This window comes from Syzygium oleosum, unplaced genomic scaffold (genome assembly GCF_021117445.2).
Source record: "Syzygium oleosum isolate NSW1041296 unplaced genomic scaffold, Sole_v2.1 Sole_v2.04, whole genome shotgun sequence".
Classification (NCBI taxonomy): Eukaryota; Viridiplantae; Streptophyta; class Magnoliopsida; order Myrtales; family Myrtaceae; genus Syzygium; species Syzygium oleosum.
In genome coordinates, this window is record NW_026607488.1 from 7,150,017 (window position 1) to 7,175,554 (window position 25,538).

Below are 25,538 nucleotides of genomic sequence, written 5' to 3' on the forward strand. Positions count from 1 at the left end.
TGGAAAAGCTAACCTTCTTCATGGCAGTCGCCAGAGAGAGGATCTCTGGTACTCAACATCAATTGCTCCAAATCGGAGAACTTGCTGGAAGCAGCCGTAGCAGGGGTGATTGGAGATTACAGAGCAGTGTTGGTGGATGGCTTTGCAAGCTCCATCTTGGCTTAATCGACCAAAGCGGCTAAAACACTAGCTTTGTTGATCAGTCTATGCTTTGTCGAAGAGAGAAGCAAACATGAGGAGTTCTGTAGAGTTTAGCTTCAAGTACAATCAGATTGTACTTTGCTGGTTGGCTGTATTGTGGAAGAAGAGCAGAGCCCATGGGCACTATGAGCTTGGATTGATGAGTGCAAAGCAAAACTTACAACTGAAATTTATGAACGTAACCCGATGCCAAAGAGATGCAAATAAGCTCGTGGATTGGGTGGCTAAAGCCCAACGAAAGAAGGAACTTCCTTCAAATTGGCTATTTTGTCCCTCGAAACCTTTGTTGGATATATTATCTTGCGATGTGAACGGACTTTCTTTGAGTTAATGAAATTTTTGTTTTGAACGACCAAAAAAAAAAAAATCATATGCTACGCATGTGGTAAAAATGGGTATTTACACCTCTATTGCTCATCACGGGCTTTGAGAAAAAAAAAACCTTTCTCCAACACTTTTACAAACATTTATTTTCCATAATTGCCTATAAAATTCTAGACAATCTAATGAAATTGGGTTTTCTACAAAATTAAATCGTGCAATCTTTTAATTATGCAGCAATTCTCAAATATAAGTACATTTTTTATTTCCTTTTGGTAAAAATGGTCATCGGTGTAACATCCTTAACCAAACCAATGCATGCCGAGGGACGATTTACATGCATTTATAGATAAAAACTCAGATTTCTTTTTCTGTTTTGCTCACAATCGTTCGTTCTGCACGAAGAAAACAAGATCTCTCAGTGGAGAGAGCAAGAGAGACAGTCGAGTTAGGACACCAGGCTTCCTCTGTTAGGTTTTCCATCTTTAGTTCTCCGTCACGCTTGGCTCTTATTCCGCATTTTAATTGAATAAATTGATTAGACCCGCTTGGCTAATTGAGATAATCTAAATCAATCAAGGAATTTCTGAACAATATCCAATTCGAAAACTAGTTATGTACATGGAAGATCCACATGCATAACGCAGTAATTTATTCACTTCAATTGTTCTAAGGGAGATATCTAAACGCAACTCCATGGCGCCGATGAAAGCGAAAATTCACGTGAACATTGACTTGTTGCCTGGTGCCCAATGACTTCCAATGGCCAAGTGATTTTTACCTGATCTTGGCAATTATATGTCACTTTCCAAATTCTGATCAGTTTCACCAAATAACTTGTGCTTCGAGGCAATGCAAGGGGGCATATACGAAGGAGGTGGCCTCATACTCGTCTCTTCGGTATCCCCATTTTTCACTATAAAAGTGGTATCCATTCCCCAAGTCATATGTCTGTCAAAATGACAATGCCAATACCATACACCTGCCACATACCAAGAGAGAAAAAAATGATTTTTGCTATTTTCCCAAAGCTCTTTACGTATATTATGTGTTTTTTGTGTATTTTCTTCTTTTCCCCATCATATAGACAAATTAATTAACATTTGACCTCACCCAGGTAATGTTTCAATGTTTCTAGTTAAACTGAAAATCTGGTGTTAGACATTAAACTTACATAAAAAAAGAAGGAAAAGAGAATGAGATGTACCTGGATTAGTTGCCCTGAATCTAATTGCAAGCCATCCTCTTTTAGGAACTCCAAATGTACTGACTTTAGGCAGATCGACCAGATTGTACGCTTGAGGATCGGTCTCGTTGTTGAAATTTCCTAGGCCGAGCCCGACGGCATAAAGGCTATATCCGTGCATATGCATTGGATGAGTTCCTGATGCATTCAACAAATTAGTCCCTTGGAAAACTATCTCTATGGTTTCATTGTAATTCAGAAGTTTTACGGCTGTTCCTATAGCAGCCTCCGCAAGACTGGTCGGCAAATCATCTCCCGTGAAATTATACATAACTGCTGGAATATCGGGAAAGTCTGCAGTGTATACCCCACTGATGTTTCTACATATCAATGGCAAAGATGTGTTACTCATAATGATCACGTATCATTAACGTGAACAGAGATGTTGAGATAAGTACATTATAAGTACCATAACATTTATACGTTGGTCACTTGAATGCCATAACTCTTTTTTCGCTCTTTTAAGTGGCACATCGGAGTAAATTCGATCATTTGCGTATCACTTCCGGCAAATCGTCCTATGTGAATTTTTTGTTTTCTATTAAAAATTTTTATTTTTATATTTTTTTTTCTGTGTGCCGACCACAAAGGCCTCACCCTTGACCGGCGAGGCCGCAATGGCCTTGCTAGCTGCGGGTGAGGGCGCAAAGGCCTGCACCAAATTTGGGCAAGGTCGGTGGCAAATTTTCTGGCTAGACAAATTGTTGATAGCACTTAAGTGATTGATTTTTTTAAAATTTGTAACAGTTAAGTGATCGATTTTTCAAATTTATGGCACTTAAGTGAGCGAAAAAAATTACAAAAATTGTCCACTTCGGCGCCAATGGTGCCACATATGAAGATTGGCATCCACATCGAACTTTCCGGCGAGGCAAATCGCCAATGGTACTTCAGTGATCGATTTTTCAAATTTGTAGCACTTAAGTAAGCAGAAAAATATTTTATGGCACTCAAATAAGTACTGCACAAAAATTACGACACTCCTACTATTCTTATCCCAAAATACGTTTAGAGCATATTGTGATAAAAAGTCTAGGAAGAAAATATCAAACTAAGCGGATAAGAGATGAACCTGTAATAAGCTTGTAGCACATCTACAGATGGGTCCCGCCAACTTATGTTATTCAGAGTTGCTGACATCTTGGTATCACCCATATAACACGAATCATCAGGGCAAGACACGAAGTTCATGGTAGCTGTGATGAACATCCTTGTCGTCACGTCGTGAGGGACGTCTATGGGATGTTCTTCAGTTGCTAAACTTCTCAGTTGTTGTGTGAAACTCGCTGCAGCACTATAGTCATAATAAAATGGTAGGGTATCATTTGGGTAACTCGGTGGTGTTGTTAGACTGTAGTTCCCTTTATAATGGATTATCGCAGTAGCAACAACGTGGGAAAAATCAGTGACAGTCATGTCTTCACTTGAAAACCGTTCAGCTGCCATGTAATACCTTCCCGAAGATTGATTTGCGGTAACTAACATGTCCATTGTTTGTCCAGGTTCTATCATTATATATGAAGCGACTATTGGTTTTGTGTATGCTCCGTCCATTCCAACTAGCGTCATGTTGTGATTAGCGATAGTGAGGAACATTTCTGCCCTGACCACCGCACTGACTATACGAAGGAGATAGGTCTTGCCAGGTCTTGCCATAATCAACAAACAAGTGAGGCGTTGTTTCTGTCAAATTGATAGCATGAAAAAACAATATATTAGAACATTGTACAAATCGACGGAATGTGGAAAAACCCTAATGCCTTTAATGTAGACAATTTAATGCTTACTCATACACGTCTATGTAATCGGGATGCAAGTTAGATTTACTCCAGTTAAGGAGTGCCAAAAGTATTAGTTTATGGGTTGCAGTATATTCTTGGGAAAGAAAATCATATATCCACAATAACTCAAAAAGTGTAGACATTTCAAGGAAGTTGCCTTTGCCTCATGGTCTGCATTCCTATCCTCGTCCTCACAATGTCCAAACAAAAAAGGATAAAAAAGAAGATACTTAAGACCACAAATTAAATGTACCATTCGAGCATGGAACAAAATCTCCAAATTGTCCGTTGATCATGTAACCAGTTGCAAGAGGTATATCACGACTGCCTATCGACAATGCCATCTCTAAGGCTTTATTTAGAGAAGTTCTTCGTTATACCAAGAACCTGCAAATAATGAGAGGAAAATGAGAAATTAAATTACTTTAGCATCTGCTTTTACCATTCAAACGCCAATGCATAGTCACTTTTTTCACTTTTGCATAAGTTTTTTTTTTCCTCATCTTCCTTTGGGCGGGAAAGATGCATTGGAAAATAGAAGGAGTGCCATTGTAGAAAGTTCTAACCATTAAACCAGAATCTCCAAATGAAACAGTGACATAATCTCAATATTCAAGTAAGGGAATTTAATCTTCACTATACTATAAACTTTTGTAAGGATTTCAAAGAGATAACGACACTCAATTGTTAGTTACTTTATATGCTTTTAGGAAAAGGTATGCTTTGATATAGTGGGCGAGTAGTCCATCTTATGGACAAAAAATAAAAGTCGAGCAAAGGATTGGTAGCCGAAATCTTAAGTGATTGAGATGGACTAAGATGGACAAGTTTGTAGTATTACATGAATCTCAGAAATCCATGTTTTTTCTATATCTGAATTCTATTTTGTTAAGTTCTGATCCACTTCATATCCCTAGCCTCTAGATTTGTGTCCAAAAGAGTCTCATATGAAATCTTTAAAGCACATACCGAGCAGGATTATATGTTCTCCGTCTGGTGTAGGGAATGGGAAACTTGAACCTTCACATGGTAGAACGACAATAGCACCATGCACAGCATATCTTGTCCACTCATTGTCGGCATGCCACCAAATGGTTCCTCCATCTTCAGTTAAATTCACTTCATAAGTGAAATTTGTTCCCGGTGGAATAGCGCACTAAGTAATATGCTCAGGACCATCTGACCATGGATTTCGCGGTTGCTTCATCTCGTACATAATTATTCATAAATGCCTACAAATCATTGAATTCCATCACCTAGAAATGAACCCCATGAGCTAGTCCCTTTTCTTTGCATTTCATAAACAAAATTCCATGTCTTTCTTGCACATTATTCAGATGAAATATAGTTTCGTCATCAAGTAAATAATTATGCAATTTTCATGTCGGTTGACTTGTGCGCATATATTAAATTAATCTTGTTTTAGCTAAGGCAAACTCAGAAAACCGAGTTGAATTAAACTTACTAATGAACACCACCACAGATAACTATGGGTACCTGAGCATAAAACTTGCTGATTAGGTTATATTTTAGTACAATATGCGATACAAGTTCACGTCGTTTATTCTTTATTTCTATCTTGCATTTCCAAGGTTTTTTTAACTAAGCCTTGCCCTTGTTTTGTGACATTCTGAATTTCGATCAATTTTTGGGATTTATAAAACGTGTAATTCGTTAGTGCGCTTATAATAAAATCTCGTCCGGAATTGATTACTCTTGGGTTATTTTTAAATTAGAGATTTCGCTAGAATTGCACTCGATCGAATTTGGCCGTTATTTAGAGCCTGAACTTTGGTGTCGAATTTCTAGGGGTTTCGTGACGAATTTAATTGGACGGTGTCGATATTATTGTGGCCAGCCTCGATATTGTCTGGGATTAGTGAAAAGTAAAATTTAGACCAGGTGCGGATTTGGACTTGTAGACCTCCCTCTCGGTTTATTTTAGTTAGTGTTTGGCCCTTTTTCGTAATTTAATAATTAAGATTTTTCGTGGACCATCGGATCGATTTCGGATTCGAATGTGGGCCGTTAGATCGCACTTATTGCGTTGACTTTTGTCTCTCTCTCTCTCTCTCTCTCTCTCTCTCTCTCTCTCTCTCTCTCTCTCTCTCTCTGCCGCGCCCCCTATGGGCACATCCACTCCCCCCAGCTACTCACGTCCTCTCTCCCCCATCCCCATACACTTCCACTCCTCTCTCTCTCTCTCTCTCTCTCTCTTCCTTTTTCTTCTTTCTTTCTTCTTTCTTTCCTTTTCTTCTTCTCTTCTTCTTCTTCTTCCTTTCCCCTTCTCCACTGTTGCTCCTGCTTGACCAGTCCCCAGCCCAGCCGCTCGCCTGCCACCGCCATTCGCCGCAGCCACCGCGTGCCGCCACTCAGCAGCCACTTGGGCCGCCGCTCATTGGTCATTTGTCGGAGCCACTGCCACCCCGACTCCACCCAGCCGAGCCGCACCGTCGCCCGTCGCCCCTGCAACCACCAGCTTGCAACTACGCCGGCAGCTCGCCTGGTGCTGCTCAGCCGCTCGCCGATCGATCCTGCATTGCCCAGCCACCGACCGCCGCTCACCGTGCCACCTCCAACCACCGTGCAACCTCCCCTCCCCCTGTTTTCCTCTCCCCCGACCCGGCTGACCTGCCCCTCTCCTCCGCGCCGCCGCCGTCGCCTGGCAGCTCACATGGCCAAGCCTGACGCCGTCACCGGTTGCTTGCCCTGCGCCTTGCCCATCCAGGCTGACCCTCGTGCCCGGCACCTCGCCCGTCCCAGTCGGCCGCCCGCTCGTCCAGCCAGCCGTTCGCCCGACCATGCCGCTCGATCGCTCGCTCGCCCGGTCGTGCCGCTCGCCTGGCCATGCTACTTGCCCACCCGCCAGGCCGCTCGCTAGCTCGCTCGGCCATCGCTCGTCCATGCCCAGCTCGCTCGGCCGCTCGCCCATCGCCTGGCCGAGCGCCCCGGCCGTGCCGAGGGCTGTACCGAGACTACCGGCCAGTGCGCCCGCGCTCGCGCCAAGTCACAATCACTCCGCCCGGGCCATTTTGGCCCCTTGCGGGTTTTTCCCGGGCCAAACTTAGGTAAGTGACTCCCTAAACCCTACTTAATATAATGGATATTATTATACTTATTTAGGGGTTGATTAGTACCGGTTTAGTGGCTAAGTTAGGGCTATTATTGATATTCGCATGCGGCCCATTGGTAGGCCAAATTGCATTGATATTGTAGCTAGTTGGTGGATTAAATTGGGGTGATTTGTGGCTAATTTAGTGACTGATTGAGATGGGTTCAATGATTGGGTTGTCATGGTGCTTGTGAGTGAATTGGATATTTGAATGTTTTGACTTGAATGTCGGGTCGGTGGGCTAATGTGGGGAGCATGACTGGAGTTTGGATTTTATGATGTGTTAGAATGGCGAATTGTGTTGTGGTTATTTGGAAATGGTTGTGTGATATTTGATTATGTGAATGATGTGTGAATTGATTGAATTATGTGGCGTATGTGTTTTCTTGAACAAGCCCGGATCGATCGGAGGGCTGCCAACCTGTAGGGTGTTGACCCGGGTTGTGAGAAAGGATCTGTGGGGTGTTGACCCGGGTCGTGAGAAAGATTCGAGGCGTGTTGACGCGGGACAAAGCCCAGATTAATCGGAGGGCTGACTTGAGGCGTGTTTACGCGGGTCGTGAGAAAGTGTGAAATGTCCGGTGAGGGACGGACCCCGGATTGATTGGAGGGCTGACCTGAGGCGTGTTTACGCGGGTTGTGAGAAAGTGTGAAATGTCTAGTGAGGGACGGAGCCCGGATTGATCGGAGGGCTAACCTGAGGCGTGTTTACGTAGGTCGTGAGAAAGTGTGAAATGTCCAGTGAGGGATGGAGCCCGGATTGATCGGAGAGCTGACCTGTTGGGTGTTAACCCAGGTTATGGAAAGTGGCTGGACACGCATGCGATATGTGCTTGATTGAATTGGGTGAATGTACTTGTGTATGGCGCTCGAATGATGGTGATATGTATATTGGGTGTTATTGCATTAATGTGAGTTGACTAATATGCAGAGTTGGCGCATGATTTGAGGAGAGGTAAGTATGTTCATGTGGATTTTAATTGTCGGTTATTATATTGCATGTGGAGACTCATCTGGGTACGCATTGGCCTATGTGAAGTTTAGGTTGTTTGCTTATTGAGATTTATCCCATCCTCCGTTATTAAATATTTTCAGGTTTGGAGTGACGGATAGTCGTCACGTGCGGTTCAGAGACCGGGAGTGACCTTGGGCATTTGATGCTTCGTTTCATCTTTGGATGCCCTTCTTTTATATAGTGAAGTAGGCTACCCAACCACACTGTTCCCTTTTGATGTTGTGTACTTGTGATTGCTGTAGTACTATCCCTTGTCATTAACTATTGTCAGGGTTACTTAAATTTCGCTTCCGCTTGCGTACGTCTTTGCATGTTTCGTATGGGTTGGCGACGCATCTTAGGACGTCTCATTCAATACGGCCATCGAAGGGGTGTCGTGAGCCCGTTGGGGTTCGGAGCGTGACATGTTTCGTTTTAGTGGTCTATCGCATCGCAAACTAACAATAAGAGAGCAACAAAAAAAAATTAGAATAAGATGGACGGAAGAAAGTACCAGTGAAGAGTGACCCCACATAATCCTTGATTACGAACCTTCACGTACACAAGATCGCACTTTCGAACGCGAATAGTTGGCCCGGCCGGGAAGACTGTCATTCACAACTAGAATTGTCGTGGTAGTGCAATTTCTTGTGACATTGATTTCTCTCAACTGCGGAAAAAAAATGTCGCTGCATAAGGTACTTGATTGTCGAATTACATGCTGTCTCTAGCTCAAAGATTGTGTATGGACGTGTTACCAACCGATCAAATTGGGCAAAAGGACACTATAAGTGCCATAACTTGTGTACGGAGATCACTTTGGTGCCATAACTTTTTTTCGGATCACTTTGGTGCCAAATTGGAGGAAAAACGATCACTTAAGTGTCAAAAGTTTTTTTTGGATCACTTCAGTGCTAAAATTTTTGAAAAACGATCACTTAAGTGCTAAAATTTTTTAAAAACGATCGTTTAAGTGCTAAAATTTTTGAAAAACGATCACTTAAGTGCCAATCTCCGGCGAGCCACGTCAACTTCAGAAATTAATAAAAAAAATGCCACGTTGGATTTCCGGCGAAAAATTGTGTACGGCACCGGAGTTGGCACTTAAGTGATCGTTTTTCAAAAAATTTAGCACTAAAGTGATCCAAAAAAAACTTATGGCACCAAAGTGAGCGCTGTACACAAGTTATGGCACTTGTAGTGTTCTTTTGCCGATCAAATTTCTACTTGGGTAAGATAAAGCAATTATCGTGGACTACGTTTAGCGGAGACGTTGGGGGGTCCATGTATTTGGTCCCCAAATTCAAACAAAGTTTGATGTACTTTCAAAATTTACCTAGTGATGGTCCACACACAACAGAAAAAGAAAAAGAAAAAAAAAAAAGAAGAAAGAAAAGAAGTCGATCATCCCACTGATTTTCCTTTGATGAAATAAGTGCATCAATGACGATGTCAGTCACATGGAGTCCTCGGCAAAGCACAGCACATGTGAGGCTAAATCACATTCGCTGTTAGTATTGAAAATGTTCACCTCGCTTGACAATTAGGTAAGGTTAAACTGACAAGTAGATGAATATCACGTGTATAAAAAGAGCATTTAGTCGACATTATCAAGCAATATGAGATATTTTAGCACCCCTCTCACATACAAGCAGGATTAGAAGTCACAAGTTGAATTTAACTAATGGGGGTGAATACACAAGTGAAATGGGTAGAACCTAACTCTGATATCATGTTAGAAAATCTACTTCAAAAACTTAAACTTATAAGTGGAGGAACAACACATGAATACAAATGCTCCATATGGGAGATAATTCAACACCTCTCTCACGTGCAAGTTGGATTAAAAGTGGCACGTGGAATTTTATTAACAGGATGCACACATGAAAGGGGCAGAACCTAGTTCTAATACCATGATAGAAAATCCAAAAGCTTAACAATTGAAAATATCTTACATCGCTTAACAGGATACGTTATTCCATGGCCTTCACTTTCTTCTTTGATACTATGTTGGAAAGTCCAACCCATTCGTTTGGTTGTACTTGGACTTTCCAACATAGTATTAAAGTTAGGTTTTGTCCCTTTTCCGTGTGCATCCACCCCCATCAGTCAAATTTCACGTGCCACTGCTAATCCGGCTTGCATGTGAGTAGGAGTTTGAACATATCCATATAGCTTAACAATGGAGCTTATGTGTTCTTTATATGCATGTGATCTTCCTCCATTAATAAGCTTAAACTTTGGATTAGACTTCGTAACAATTAGATTGTGTGTGTCCTAAATGGACTCCATCTAGTCTAACAGTATGTGTGAGTTGGGTTCACATACACCGAGCGTGTATAAAATTTTTCCTAGAAGCTTTGCACACAATGCCTCGGTCCATTCTCTCTCTCACTTCTTATATCAAGGATGACAACCTGCGCAGACGATTGGAAGCAGATGTTGCCCCAACAAAACTTTTTTTTTGTACATATTTGTCCACGAAATAAGACATACCCCAAGTAATCAAGTGTGCAAGATTATCCCTGCTTTACTTCGCCTAAGTAAAACTAAAAGGGATGGTCAAACGGATGGACTCTGTCGTCTCTTCATCCGCATGTTTTAACCCGAGTGACATCCATTATCTCTCCCTCTCAATGTGTAATTTCTGAAGAGTCTATCTACAATATCTGGAAAATAAAAAAATTTGAGAATAATTAATTTCTAGCAAAACAATAAATGAACTGCACATGTAGCACCACACCCTTTTGTTACTTACCACGAAGTCGTAATAGTGGACATTATTAGCTTGAGCTCCGATTAGAACATTTCCCAGAAAAAGTAACATTGGAACGAGGTAGATGTTCGAGCTATTGGACGATGATGTGGCCATGTTCTCAATCATTCAACAGTCAAATAGTTTCTCTTCTCTCTCTCTTTGCATTTACTGTTCTTGAGCTGGGATGGGCTCTCTTCCTTTTTAAAGAACGAGCAACGTAGGTTTGCCGACTGTGAACACGTAAATGCTACGGCACAGGTAGAACACAACATTAGAACGGGGGACGAGGATTTAACTTAATTCACAATCATTCATTTCAAGCACGGGAATCATGCGAGTTTCGTGGGAACATCTACCACATATTCGGACAACCTTCCTCGAATGGGATTGGTGCTTCCAATATCTCTCTTACTTGAGAGCGGAGTTATTGAGTGAATCAAGCAACGATGGAAAATGAAAGTGGACCTTTGTCGATTTGATCATGCGGAGTCATAGGAGATCCACCATTTTTATTAGTCATGATATTGAAAGATCTTTTCTAGAGACACACTTAATGTGGTCCACTTTGTCACCTTATCAAGTTCTAGAATACTAATGTCAAAAGGGTGATGTTGAGTCTTGCAATAATAAATAGTGAAACTCAATCTTCAAAAGTCATAGTTTACATTTGGATTTTTCATGCTTTCTTGAGGGGATAGGCACTAATCAGTTTCACATGAAACATGGTGACTGGGTCCCTAGTCTAATTCATAAATATGACTGTCATTGTTTATTTATGTAAGGGTTTTCCACAAGTTCCACAGACATTGATTAGAAGACACTAAATACCTTATAAGATATATCAATATGAATGGTTTGTGCCTTTGTTCATGTGCGGTTCAATCTAAGCATCTTCATTAGGGGTGAGCGGTTCCCGGTCCGGTCCGGTCCAACCCAAGAATCGGGAACCGGACCGGGAGGACCGGTTCCTAGTTTCTAGGACTGAGGACTAGACCGGCTAATCTTGGGACCGTGGACCGGACCGGCTAGTCTTGAGACCGTGGACCAGACCGAACCATTGGTCCCGTTTGGTTCCAATGGGATCAATATTAAATATTATTTGTGAACCGGGAACCGATTGTTCCGTTCTTTCCTTTGTAGTTCTTATTTGATCCCATAAGACCATGGAAAAAATTGGAAAAATATATATAATATATGAAAAAATTGAACAATCGGTTCCAATGGGACCAATATTAAATATTTTTCATATATATATTAAATATTACATATATGAAAAAATTAGAAAAATATATATATTTGTCGGTCCGATCGGGTTCGGTTCCCACCCCAGAATCGGGAATCGGACCACCCGAAAATCAGTTCCACTTTTAGGAACCAAGAACCGGACCGATATCCTTGAGAACCTGACCAAACCAGTCGGTCCGATCCGGTCCGAACCGGTCCTGGTTTGGGCGGTCATCTCACCCCTAATCTTTATTACATCATCAAAGGCTTCCTCTTGGACAACCATGGCTAGAGATTAGAGTTTATTCTGCTATGTGCTTGTAATATGATTATGCTTCTTGTATTTATTAGATTCAGTTTAGTATACTTATTTACACTCAAATAATGATTAAGTGACAATCTTATAGTGATGTTTACAGATGGGGAATCCTCCAGTAGTATTCCGTGAGCATTTTAACTATCTCAATTGTCAATATTTCCGGCCGTAAACATACGTACGCTTGGATCATCAATTAAAATGATCAAAACATTATATTATGACACAAAAAAAGATTGATCAGGATCCCTATCCAACAGTCGCCCCATGTACATGCGATTAACCAAAGTGCGCATACATTCTATTTAATTCGCAAAAAGATTTGTTGACACCTATTTTTAATTGCCCAATTAATTATACAAAATTTAGGAATTAAATCTTTAATTCCTAAAACAAAAAAAATATTTTAATTTTAATTACATTGCATTTAGACATTGTTGCATTTTACATCATTAGAATGTATTTTATTTTTTTCTCCTTTTAATTTAAAAGAAAAACGGAGCGGAACCAGGCCGGGTCGAACCGGCCCCCTAATCCTTCCTCTGGCTGGGCCTGACCTAGCCCCTTTTCCTCTCTTTTTCTTTTCTCGCTTGGGCCAGCCCAGCCTTTTCCTCTTCTTTCTTTCTTTCCCCAGCCTAGTCTCTCTCTCTCTCCTCCTTTCCTCGCTCCTTCGCGTTGGACACAGAACAGCCAGGCCACCAAAGTCAACACAGAAGAGAGCAATTAAGAGGAGTTAATGGAGAGGGATAGGGGGCAGAGGCAGTGGCCGTTGGCCATAAAGACAAGCAAAGGGGGAGGAAGAAAAAACAGAGGAGGGGAAGTTTGGTTCTAGGGAAGGTGAGCCTTGAGCGTGAAGGAGAGAGAGACCAAGAGTCAGGAGCAAATATTCAGTGATTAGCAACCACCAGGTCATCTGCCTACGTGGCACGCATGAGCTTAGTTGGCTCCACTCAACTGAAGACACGTGGCGCTGAGTTGGATTTGCTGAAAAATAAAAAAGGAGGGATCGGCAGAAAATTAAAATCCCGCTTAAAATACTCTGTCTCTCCTCTTTTAAATTTTCAAGACTTCTTTACCTGCTCTCGTGGGGAAGAAGACACACACACTCTCTCTCTCTCTCTCCACCGCCTCCGCCTCCGCCTATCCCAAGAGCCCCGCCGTCGCTCCAAGCTCAGATCTGCGCCCAAGAGGGAGAGCCCCACGTCGCTCTGAGCTCAGATCTGCGTCTAGCACGTCGCCTCCCCCAAGAGCCCCTCCGTCGCAGCTGCTCGATCCCGAGCCCGTCCGCCTTTGCCGAGCTCAGATCTGCGCCCAAGAAGGAGAGCCCCACGTCACTCTGAGCTTAGGTTTGCGCCTGGCACATCGCCCCCCCCCCCCCAAGAGCCCCTCCGTCACGGCTGCTCGATCTCGAGCCCCTCCGCCTCCGGTGAGCTCAGATCTGCTCCCAAGAAGGAGAGCCCCGCGTCGCTTCGAGCTTAGATCTGCGCCTGGCACGTCGCCTCCCCCAAGAGCCCCTTCGTCGCGGCTGCTCGTATGACATTCCGAATTTCGGCCCATTTTTGGGATTTATAAAACGTGTATTTCATCAGTGCGCTTATAATAAAATCTCGTCCGGAACTGATCACTCTTGGGTTATTATTTTTAAATTAGAGATTTCGCTAGAATCACACTCGATCGAATTTTACCGTTATTTAGAGCCCAAACTTTGGTGTCGAATTTCCCGGAATTTCGGGACGAATTTAATTAGACAGTGTCGATATTATTGTGGCCACCGTCGATATTGCCCGGGATATGCGAAAAGTGGAATTTCGACCGAGTGCAGAGTTGGACTAGTAGACCTCCCTCGTAGTGTGTTTTGGGTTATTTCTTTTGGCCCTTTTTCCTAAATTATAATTGAAATTTTCGTGGACCATTAGATCGTTTTCGGATTTGAATCGTGACCGTTGGATTGCGATCATTGCTTTGACCTTTTCTCTCTCTCTCTCTCTCCCCTTCTGCCCACGCACGTCCCCTCCCTCCTCTCTCTCTCTCTTCCTTTCTTTCTTGTCTTTTCTTTTCTTCTTCTTATTTCTTCTTCTTGGCTGGTTCTTTTCCTCCTTCGCCCGCGACTGCTTCCTGCTTCCTGGTTGCTGCTCGCTGCGCCCGGCCGCCGCCGTCGCCAGCCAGCTCGACCGCCGCGCCGCGCCCTCCGTCCGCCGCCGTGCCCCCTGGGCCGACTGTTTTTCCCCCTTTCCTTCACGCACGTGTGGCAGCCCGTCGCCGCCGTGCGTCGCCGCCTCCGCCCGACCACCCCTTGCCAACCCAGCTCGCCGCCCGACCTCCGCACGTCGCCAGCCGCAGCATCGTGCCGCCCCGTCGCCGCCGGCTCACCCCCTTCCCGGTCGAGCCATTCCTTTCCCTCCGGTGCGTCCTTTGCTAGCTCGCCGTCGTCGCCACGCCTGGCCGTCGCCCCCCTCAGCCCGCAGCTTCCCCCCCTCTCTCTTGCCACCACTGCCCCGACCTTCTCACCCTCCCCTCCGTCCCGTCACCGCTGCTCGTCGTCGCCGCTGCTTGCCGTCCCAGCCAGCCCAGGCCATGCTCGGGCCGTGGCCGAGCCATCCCCAGCCGCTGCCCCGGGCCGTTCGTCGCCTGGCCGCTTCCCGGCCGTGGCCCAGCCTCCCGGGCACATCGCCCGTCCAGCTCGCCCGTGCGCCCTGTGCACGCCGCCCGTCCCGGCTCACCCGTGCGCCCTAGGCACGCCGCTCGGCCACCGCGCCCGTGCGCCAGGCATGCCGCTCGGCCACCGCGCCCGTGCGCCAGGCACACCGTCCGGCCACCGTGCCCGTGTTGGCAGGTCAGCACGCCCGTTTGGCCCGCACCAGTGCCTAGCCCTGCACCGTTCACCCGGGCCATTTTAGGCCCGAGCCGATTTTCTCCGCGCCAAAATCTAGTAAGTGACTCCCTAAACCCTACATAGTACTTTGGGTATTTTTAGACTTGTTTAGGGTGTGATTAGTACCGGTTTAGGGATTAAACTTGAGTTAGGGCCAAATTATAAATGTGGTTAATTGGTGGATTGAATTGTGGTGATTATGTGACATGTTTAGTGGCTAAATTATGCGGGTGCAATGGTCGGCTTGTCGTAGTGTTTGTGGGTGATTTGATGATTGATTGTGGCCGACTTGAATGTCGGATTGGTGAGCTCGTGGTTTGGAATTGGGAGGGTTTTGGGTGCATATTAGTGGCTAATGTTGGTGGGTCAATGATTGGTTTGTTGTGGCATTCGTGGGTGGATTTGATGTTCGTATGTGGCCGGCTTGAATGTCAGATTGGTGGGCTAGTGTGATGGGCTTGTGATGTGATTTGGATGCGTACGACGTGTTGAATGGCAAATTGTGATGTGGTGAGTATGCCTTGAGTTTGAATAGTACGACGTGTGATAATGACAAATTGAATTGTGTGGCATGTGTATCTGTAAGAACGGACTTGAAACGTGTTGACGGTGGTCCGTAGAATGAAAGTTAACGGACTTGAGACGTGTTGACGGTGGTCCGTGAAAGGAAAGTTTGACCTGGGACGTGTTGACGGCGGTCATTGGAAATTGATTGAATTGTGTGGCATGTGTGCATGTGAGAACGGACTTGAGACGTGCTGACGGTGGTCCGTGAAAGGAAAGTTAGACCTAAGGCGTGTTTACGCGGGTCATGGGAAAGAAAGAAATGGCATGAGGCGTGATTACGCGGGACTAGGCCCGGATTGATCGGAGGGCTGAGCTTGAGGCGTGTTTACGAGGGCTGTGAGAATGGACCTAAGGCGTGTTTACGCGGGTCGTGAGATTGGGCCTGAGGCGTGTTGATGCGGGTCGTGAGAAGGTTGGTTGGACACGTGTACGTAATGTGATTGGTTGGATTGGCTGAATGCACGTATGGGTGTTTGGTTGGATTGGTTGAATACAAGTGTGTATGGCGCCCAAGTGATTGTGATATGGTTATGAGCTATTATTGCATTATCATGTTTGGACTAATATGCAGGGTTGGTATGTAGTTCGAGACGAGGTAAGTATGTTGTTTGGAATTGATTGTGTTGGCTGGTGGATTGCATGTTAGACTCGTCTGAGTACGCATTGGCCTAGGTGGGGTATAGGTCGTCTGCTTATTGAGATTTATTCTCATTGCTGTAGTGCAAATATTTTCATATCCGTGACCGTGATCGATTCGGAGATGCCGTCAGGGTACCACAATGATTGAAGGATAGATCAAATTACCATGTCCTTTGAGTACCTTTTTGTAGAGGAGATAGGCTTGTCAACCACCGCCCCCTTTTGAAAATTGTGGTTTGAAATTGGTAGCCTGGGGTATCATTTTGTAATAGTGACTGCTTTATGAGGTTATGCAATTATTGTTTCGACTATCCTTTTGTCATCATGTTAGTTGTCTGGGTTGTTTTAAAATTTGCTTCTGCTTGCATATTCGTGTGGGTGTTTCTTCTGGGTCGGCGACACGTCCTGAGATGTCACGATCAATACGACCTTGTGGAAGGGGTGTTGCGAGCCCGTCGGGGTTCGGGACGTGACAGCTCGATCCCGAGCCCCTGTGCCTTTGCCGAGCTCAGATCTGCGCCCAAGAAGGAGAGCCCCGCGTCGCTCCGAGCTCAGGTTTGCGCCTGGCACATCGCCTCCCCCAAGAGCCCCTCCGTCACGGTTGCTCGATCCCGAGCCCCTCCGCCTTCGCCGAGCTCAGATATGCTCCCAAGAGGGAGAGCCTCGCATCGCTCCGAGCTCAGATCTGCGCCTGGCACGTCGCCTCCCCCAAGAGCCCCTCCGTCGCGGCTGCTCGATCCCGAGCCCCTGCGCCTCCGCCTTCGCCGAGCTCAGATCTGCGCCCAAGAGGGAGAGCCCCGCTTCGCTCATACTCAGATTGTGTCTTGTTTATATTATAGAATAAGTTCATTTCGTACAATTTGGTCCTGCTCTCATACTCATATTCTTTTCATTGCAGGGGATGGAAGGCTTTGGTGGAAGATTTTGGCCGCGGCACAGAGGATGTTGCTGAATTTACTGCACAAACATTCTTGTTCTTTATCTTGAGTCCCCCATATGCTGAGTTTTCTTTACTGTGTGCTTGAATTCTTTTTGTTTTGAGAACAAGGTTGTTTTCCTTTTGTTTTCCTTTTTAAGCTTAAGCAATGATATCCGTAGGCGGTTTGTACTTGGTAAAATGGGAATTTAAGTGTCCATCTTGTTGCTGAGGCGAGAAGGATGGACCAAAATATAATGGAGTTTCCGCAACTTCAATGAAACTATCTTCACTAGGCTCTGAAGCAGTAGATGGCTTTAAGGGAGCGGTCCTGCCTTTGGATGTCTGTGTTGATTCAGGTGGAGCTTCCTTTAGCTTGCTTTGTATATGGACCCTTAGGTGAATTTGAATCCACCTATTGGGGACTTATTTGCTTATAACATACGGCGTTGGCGATTGGGTTAACTCCATTATATTGGGATCCCAATACCGTGACAAGTTGTTGAAAATCATATATTTTTCCTTTTTGATCGGTATATTCCTTTACATGGAGAATGGACTTGCTAAGGATTTTTTGTTTGCAATGTAGAAAGGATTTTCTTAACTGAGAGTGTATTCCAATTGGGTCGCTTCATTGTCATTCTAGTCTCATCACTGATTTTCCGAGGAAGAAATCTTGCTTCAACTTATTGTTTACTTTCTTTCCTGGGGTGGGGAAAGAACAAAAGAGGATTGACTTAATGTACTCCAATTGTGTTGCTTCATTGTGCCATAGATGTTGTGAGCTAGTGATGAGGTTGCTTATCGTTTACTTTCTTGTGACAGCATGTGGCAAGTGGAAATCTTTTTTTCTCACATTGAGTTGTATTTAATCACTGTATTTAGATAACTGGAGTGTGAAGGCAATCCGATGTTAATGAGCTTGGCTCTTACTTATTTGATTTTCTTTGGAGAAAATGTTATTTTTTGCACTTGGTGATGGAATTTTTGGCTTGTTTGCTGATTTATGAAGCTAATGGTGATGCAGGTACTGAAGCTGCGCCAAGGAAGGATGCAGCACCAGCTTCTGCTTGATAGTTCTGATTACTTTGGGGCATGATCATGTTATTTTGAAGGATGAGTTATTGATATCTGGACGCAATGAACTTTTGACATATACAGTTGCCCATTTAATATTCTTTGTTTTTGTTTGATCTATGTGGCATTATTTGCAATTTTGAATGGGCATTAAGCCTACTATCCTTAGTTACATCTTTAATTTCTCTTGATTGAAGCGAGTTGCCGAGTCTTATTATGTTAATCCCGACTCTGAGAGTGTGCCCTTTCTCAGCCTGTATGGTCTCATGGGAAGTTTAATACGCAGCAAGATGGTTCTTTGGAGGTGAAAATGTATCCTGTTTCCTCCAACATTTAGACTGTCCAATTTAAATCTTTTGAAAAATTAAGAGACAGACAATGACATGCACCATGCAAGTCGCAATTTCCAATCTATTGAATAGGCTGAGACCTTTTTACGCAAAAGATAGAACAAGATCCCATTTGACCTTTGCTAAGATCAAAACGTAAGCTATGGACTTATTGTACATAAACACAATCGACATTTCTAAACTTTTCTAAGTGAAATTGGGTGGCGTCACTTGCTCGTGCTTCAAATAAAGATATACAAATGAAAAGAGACGGATCCTTTCCTCCAAGAAATGCATCTTTGTTCTCAGGTTAGAACAAGAACAAGAAAATCGTCAAGACCTGCAATTGCACCTCATCTTTTGCCAGTGAATTATTGTTGCATGCCAATAGGGAGTTGTAGGGGCGCTAAACTGATCATTTCATAGGCACCACTCATATTCATAACTCGGTTTAAGCTCTGGTATGGTTTTTACCACTAAAAGTTGACTAGAAGGCTCCAAAAGGAAATTATGGCGCTCCACGGAAGCAACCTTGCAATATCCCGATCTCCTTACAATAAGACGGAGCCACATCTTGGCTGTTTATCATCAAGCTTAGCAAGGTAAACAAATTTCAGTTCACAAGTATAACATAGACAAAGCCTTCTTCCTTCAATATATTGCCTTCTCAATATCATGCACACACGCTATATTACATTCTCAATACCAAGTACAACGATAAAGACCAGTTGAAAGTTAATTCCACTTTCTCAATCAAGCATATTCATCTCCCCATAAATGCTTCAGAAGACCTATTCCACAAAACTGATTGACAAGCTTCTCCTCCTCGGGAGTAAAAGGGCCACATTTTATGTTTGGACTGAGATTGTTCGTCCACCTTAGCCGGCAACTCTTGCCGCAACAAAGAAGACCTATCAAGAAGCAAAAGCAAAACGATCACCAGTATATGAAACAAAATCAACATCTGTAACAAGCCATCTACTGCAAAACTAACAATCTAATAGTGGAGAAAAGAAACAAAGGCAGACATCCAAAGGCAGGACCGCTCCCTTAAAGCCATCTACTGCTTCAGAGCCTAGTGAAGATAGTTTCATTGAAGTTGCAGAAACTCCATTATATTTTGGTCCATCCTTCTCGCCTCAGCAACAAGATGGACACTTAAATTCCCATTTTACCAAGTACAAACCGCCTACGGATATCATTGCTTAAGCTTAAAAAGGAAAACAAAAGGAAAACAACCTTGTTCTCAAAACAAAAAGAATTCAAGCACACAGTAAAGAAAACTCAGCATATGGGGGACTCAAGATAAAGAACAAGAATGTCTGTGCAGTAAATTAATACCAGCAACATCCTCTGTGCCGCGGCCAAAATCTTCCACCAAAGCCTTCCATCCCCTGCAATGAAAAGAATATGAGTATGAGAGCAGGACCAAATTGTACGAAATGAACTTATTCTATAATATAAACCAGACACAATCTGAGTATGAGCGACGCGGGGCTCTCCCTCTTGGGCACAGATCTGAGCTCGGCGAAGGCGGAGGCGCAGGGGCTCGGGATCGAGCAGCCGCGACGGAGGGGCTCTTGGGGGAGGCGACGTGCCAAGCACAAATCTGAGCTCTGAGCGATGTGGGGCTCTCCCTCTTGGGAGCAGATTTGAGCTTGGCGGAGGCAGAGGCGGAGGGCTCGGGATCGAGCAGCCGTGACGGAGAGGCTCTTGGGAGAGGCGACGTGCCAGGCGCAAACTTGAGCTCGGAGCGACGCGGGGCTCTCCCTCTTGAGCGCAGATCTGAGCTCGGCAAAGGCGCAGGGGCTCGGGATCGAGCAGCCGCGACGGAGGGGCTCTTGGTGGAGGCAACGTGCCAGGCGCAGATCTGAGCTCGGAGCGACATGGGGCTCTCCCTCTTGGGAGCAGATTTGAGCTCGGCGGAGGCGGAGGGGCTCGGGATCGAGCAGCCGTGACAGAGGGGCTCTTGGGGGAGGCGACGTGCCAGGCGCAAACCTAAGCTCGGAACGACGTGGGGCTCTCCTTCTTGGGCGCAGATCTGAGCTCGGCAAAGGCAGAGGGGCTCGGGATCGAGCAGCTGCGACGGAGGGGCTCTTGGGGGAGGCGACGTGCCAGACGCAGATCTGAGCTCGGAGCGACGCGGGGCTCTCCCTCTTGGGCGCAGATCTGAGCTTGGAGCGACAGCGGGGCTCTTGGGATAGGAGGAGGCGGAGGCGGAGGCGGTGGAGAGAGAGAGAGAGAGAAAGTGTGTCTTCTTCCCCACAAGAGCAGGTAAAGAAGCCTTGAAAATTTAAAAGAGGAGAGACAGAGTATTTTAAGCGGGATTTTAATTTTCCACCGGTCCCTCCGTTTTTATTTTTCAGCAAATCCAACTCAGCGCCACGTGTCTTCAGTTGAGTGGAGCCAACTAAGCTCATGCGTGCCACGTAGGCAGATGACCTGGTGGTTGCTAACCACTGAATATTTTCTCAAGAGTTAGAGAGTGAGACTGAGCGAGGGCCCACGTCTAAGTGTCAGCCGACGACCCCAGTCCTGGTGTTTACCCCTTCCCTTCATAGTGAGCTTACGGTGAGATTTTGCTTCGTTTTTGCGTGATTTGGGGATCGATTTTCCAAGGATCTCGGCCCAGCGGCACACGAGGCGATCGGACATAGTCCGATCTGTCAAACTCGCCCTCATTCGCCGTCGCCGTGCCGAGTAGGGAGCTCCGTCGACCGCCCCCCCCCCCCTCCATATCGCTCAAACTAGGCTCTGTTTTCCGAGGAAGGACACTAGAAGTGTCAAAAGTTATGTACGGCGCTCACTTTGGTGCCAAAAGTTTCATTTAGATCATTTAAGTGCCAAAATTTTTGAAAAACGATCACTTAAGTGCCAACTCCGGTCAGTTTGGCCGGAAATCCGACGTGGCATTTTTTTATTAATTTCTGAAGCCGATGTGGCTCGCTGGAAATACAATCAGCACGTACAATCAGCATTTTTTATTTTAAATAATTTTTTTCTTTTCTTTCTTTTTTCCTTCTTTGCTTTTTTTCTTTTCTTTCTTCTCCCTTTGGTCACCGCCGGTGACCGGAGGCGGCCGATGGGCGACGTTCGGCCGCGCCGCCTTGGCCTAGGCGACGGCCGGCCTCGCCGGATCTGGCGAGGGGAGCCTTCGCCCATGCGAGGAGAGGCCGACCTCGCCGAGGGCTTGCCCGCCGTCGCCCAGGCGAGTGTCGACCGGGACTCACCTATGGCAGGCGGCGGCGGCGGCCTTGTCCGGACAAGGCCAGGCGGCCGATGGCCGGCCTCCGGTCACCGGCGGTGACCAAAGGGAGAAGAAATAAAAGAAGAAAAAAAAGAAAAAAATTTAGAAAAGTATTTAAAAAATCGAAATATATACGTGGAAATGCCACGTAGACTAATTTTTGTAAAAAAAATCCAACTAAGATTAAAAATTTAATTATAAAAGCCACGTACTAATTTGGCAGGAATTTCTCGCCGTTAGCACTTAAGTGATCGTTTTTCCTCCGATTTGGCACTTAAGCGAGCTGGCGAAAACTTTTGGCACTAAAGTGAGCGCCATACACAACTTTTGGCACTTCTAGTATTCTTCTCCCCTCTGTTTTCTTTGTCTCGATTGACCAGGGTCGAGACTCGCCGGTGCGGCCGTGCGCGGTTTCGAGCGTCGGCAAGTTTTCCCGGGCTACCGTGGTATGCTATCCTTGCTTTTGTGTTGATTGTGGTTGTGGATCGAACCTCAATTGCCTCGTTGTCTCTCTCCTGGTCGACACCCGCCAGGTGTTTGACAAAATGCCTAAGCTAGATCTATTTGTTGTACCCTCGTTTTGGCCTGAAACCGAGTAGTCCTTGCATTCGTTCGGTTCCAGGACATGTTGTTATCTCATTCGTGTTGATCCTAGGTGCCGATCCAAGCTTCAGTCATTCCCCTTTTGCCATCCCGGTCGATGTCCATTACACGTTTGTTCATTTGTTCGAGATAAGTTGAAGGCGGCCGGTGGCAGTCGTGCCCATCAGCCGTAGCTTGCAAAACTCCAACGTGGCCTGCCGTGGGGGCCTGGTTGACACCGGAGCCTCTCTGCGGTCCGGCGAGAGAGCTGGCCGAGCAGAGCCACGCAAAGCAAACGAACTCAGAGCGTCGGGTCTGTGGGGGCCAGATCCGGGTCGGATCCGGTTTAGGCAAGAAGCTCGACCCGATTCCTTTTTTCTCCTTTTGGGCTGGGCTTAGACAATATAAATAGGTTTGGGCCTAGCTTTGTTCTTTAGAAAAGGGATATGTGCACTAGAAATCCTAAAACTTGTCACAAAAGTGAAATTGAGTCCTAAAACTTTCAAAAAATGCAAACAAGTCCTAAAACTTGTCACGAAAGTGCACTTGAGTCCTAAAACTTTCAAAAAGTGCAAACAAGTCCTAAAACTTGTCACGAAAGTGCACTTGAGTCCTAAAACTTTCAAAAAGTGCAAATAAGTCATAAAACTTGTCACGAAAGTGCAAATAAATCCTAAAACTTGTCACGAAAATGCAAACAAGTCCTAAAACTTTCAAAAAGTACAATTAATGAAAGGACTTGATTAAATCAATTTGACAAGTTTTAAAACTTGTTTGCACTTTCGTGACAAGTTTTAGGACTTGTTTGCACTTTTTTAAAGTTTTAGGACTTAAGTGCACTTTCGTGACAAGTTTTACGACTTGTTTGCACTTTTTGAAAGTTTTAGGACTCAATTGCACTTTCGCGACAAGTTGTAGGACTTTGAATGCACTTATCCCTTTAGAAAATATAGAAAGAGGTTGGGCCTTCCCTTTTAGTTTTATTTTTTTAGGTTGGATGGACTGGGCTCATTCTTTGAGCCCAGTCCTGCGTGGACCCGGGTAGGCGCGCCCGGGTCGGATGTGGAGATCCGACCCGGGTCCGATTATTATAATAATATAATATAATATATTTTTTTAATATTACAAAATATTAAATAAATAAATAAATTCAGAAAATAAAAAATGGAAATTGGGCGTTGGATATGCTTGTTCTCACTTTCTTGTATGATGAATGTGACATCCTGAAAATTTATCCATTTGAGATTTATGAAATGCTGAGTTTTATGAACGTACTCGTAGTTAGTTCTTGCCCGGAACTGATCATTCCTAGGATACTAACCATTAGGGAAAGGCTAATTAGGAATTAAATTCGTGCGACTAAGAGAAAATTCGATCATGAATTAATTTTCGACCATAAAATCGTCGATGTGACATTTTGAGCCACTGTTGGCCGATCCAAGGATAGCCAGGGGTCAGTTCGCCATTGTCATAGTAGTGGATTGCGGGTGATTCCGCGGGACCACGAAATAAATTGACGGATGATCCTGAACCTATACCAAATGATCGTGCCCCTCGGATCTAGCGATCGATCCTCGCGATTTAAATGACAACCGAATGGACTTGCACGTGACTCGATTTATTATCAATCACGGGTCGAATATGCGAATTTCCTTAAAAAGCCGCCCGTTTGTTTGAGAAACACTCGAGTTAAGTTTAATTATTTATTTAAGCCCAAACTCGACACCGGAAAATTAGGAAGTCACAACGGGACATTAGGACGACGTTGTGGTTGGAACGTGCAGCTTCGGATTTACCCCAATCCTTCAGGAAAATTTAATTTTGGTGAGAAATGAGGAAAGTGACCATTTTACCCTTGGGGATTTATAAAGGGCAAGTTTTAAGAGGGAAGGGCATTTTGGTAATTTTGCCCTAACTTTTGAGTTGGACAATTTTACCCTTGGACTTTTTGAGAAATTCCCAAATTGCCGTTGGATATTTTGGGAAAGATTCGATCTCGGCCGTCGGTTTCAAGATAAGATCGAATCTGAGCCGTCGATTTGGATTGTTAGAGAGGGGCAAGATTGTCATTTGCCAAAATGGGTCAAAATTTCACTATTTAGTCAAGACCCCCTCTCTCTCTCTTCTCTCTCTCTCCTTCAAACTCTCGGCCATCTCTCTCTCCCCCTCCCTCACCGTGAGCTCTCCCCCTTGGCCGATCGCCGCAGCACCATCGCCGCCGGCCACCACCCGTCACCGCCGCACCGCCTCACCACCCTCACACCACCACCACCACCACCTCACGCCGTCCCCTCGCCCTCTCGGCTCTTTCTCCCGTGTGGCCGTGGGTCACGGCCAAGGAAGCCGCGCCGCCGCCGTACCGTCACCGCCGAGCCACTCCGCCGTTCGCCGCCGTCCCCGCCAATCGCCACAGCTTTCCGCTCTAGCCGTGTTAATCTAGAGTTTGGGTAAGTCGCGCCCTAAACCCTATTTAGGACGTCGGGTATCAACGGACAAAATTAGGAGTGTAATCGAGTTTATTTAGATGTGGATCGATATAGTTTTGAGGCGGAATTGGTTAGCGGGCCCTATGATTGAATTTGGGAAATTTTGGTGAAAATTGGAGGTCAAAAGCGGGCTGTGGGTGGCTGAATTGAGTGCTGTGGTGTTGTGTTCGATACGTAAATTGGATATTTGGATTCGGTGATTAAGTGTGAGAAAATGTCGTGAAGGGCTGGAATCGATTCGCCGAAGTTTAGAGGTGGAAAAATGAGAAATTGTATGTTGATGGTGTGTTTATGATGTGACTGAATTGTGGTGATGAAATTGGGTGCATTTGTGTGCAATTGATTGTTTGGAAATATGCTTGATTATGAAAACGCTTGGGCCAAATTGAATTAATTGTCAATTGGCCATTGGATGCTTATTGAGCATGAAATCATGTGTGAATTGATGCGTGCACGGGCCACGTGTGATTGGCCAATTAATTGGCAAGTGAGTGTTGAGCACGTGAATGAGTAAGAGATTGTCTGTGGGGTGGCATGTGTGATTGTGGAAATCCCTGAGGTGGTACCATTACGCGGGGAATTGTGCCGTCCTTAGGCGTGTACTTTAACGCGGGACGACGCCCGGTATTACCGAAAGACTGCCAATCTGAGGCGTGTACTTCAACGCGGGTTGTACCGTAGGTGGTAGATGTTGAGCCTGAGGCGTGTACTGTAACGCGGGCAAGAGACATGGTCTGAGGCGTGTACTGTAACGCAGGCCCTGGAGTGTTGTGATGAGATAGTCGCAGTGAACCTGAGGCGTGTACTGTAACGCGAGTCACTAGCGAGAGTTGTGGAAAAGATGTGATGAGGTTGGAACAAATGCAAAAT

The 25,538-nt window shown here is 45.1% G+C and overlaps 1 pseudogene; it reads right to left on the reverse strand.

The window, feature by feature from the left end:
• Positions 1 to 1,316: 1,316 nt before the first annotated feature.
• On the reverse strand, positions 1,317 to 10,578 carry LOC115685302 (putative laccase-9; annotated as a pseudogene).
• Between the last annotated feature and the right edge of the window lie 14,960 nt (positions 10,579 to 25,538).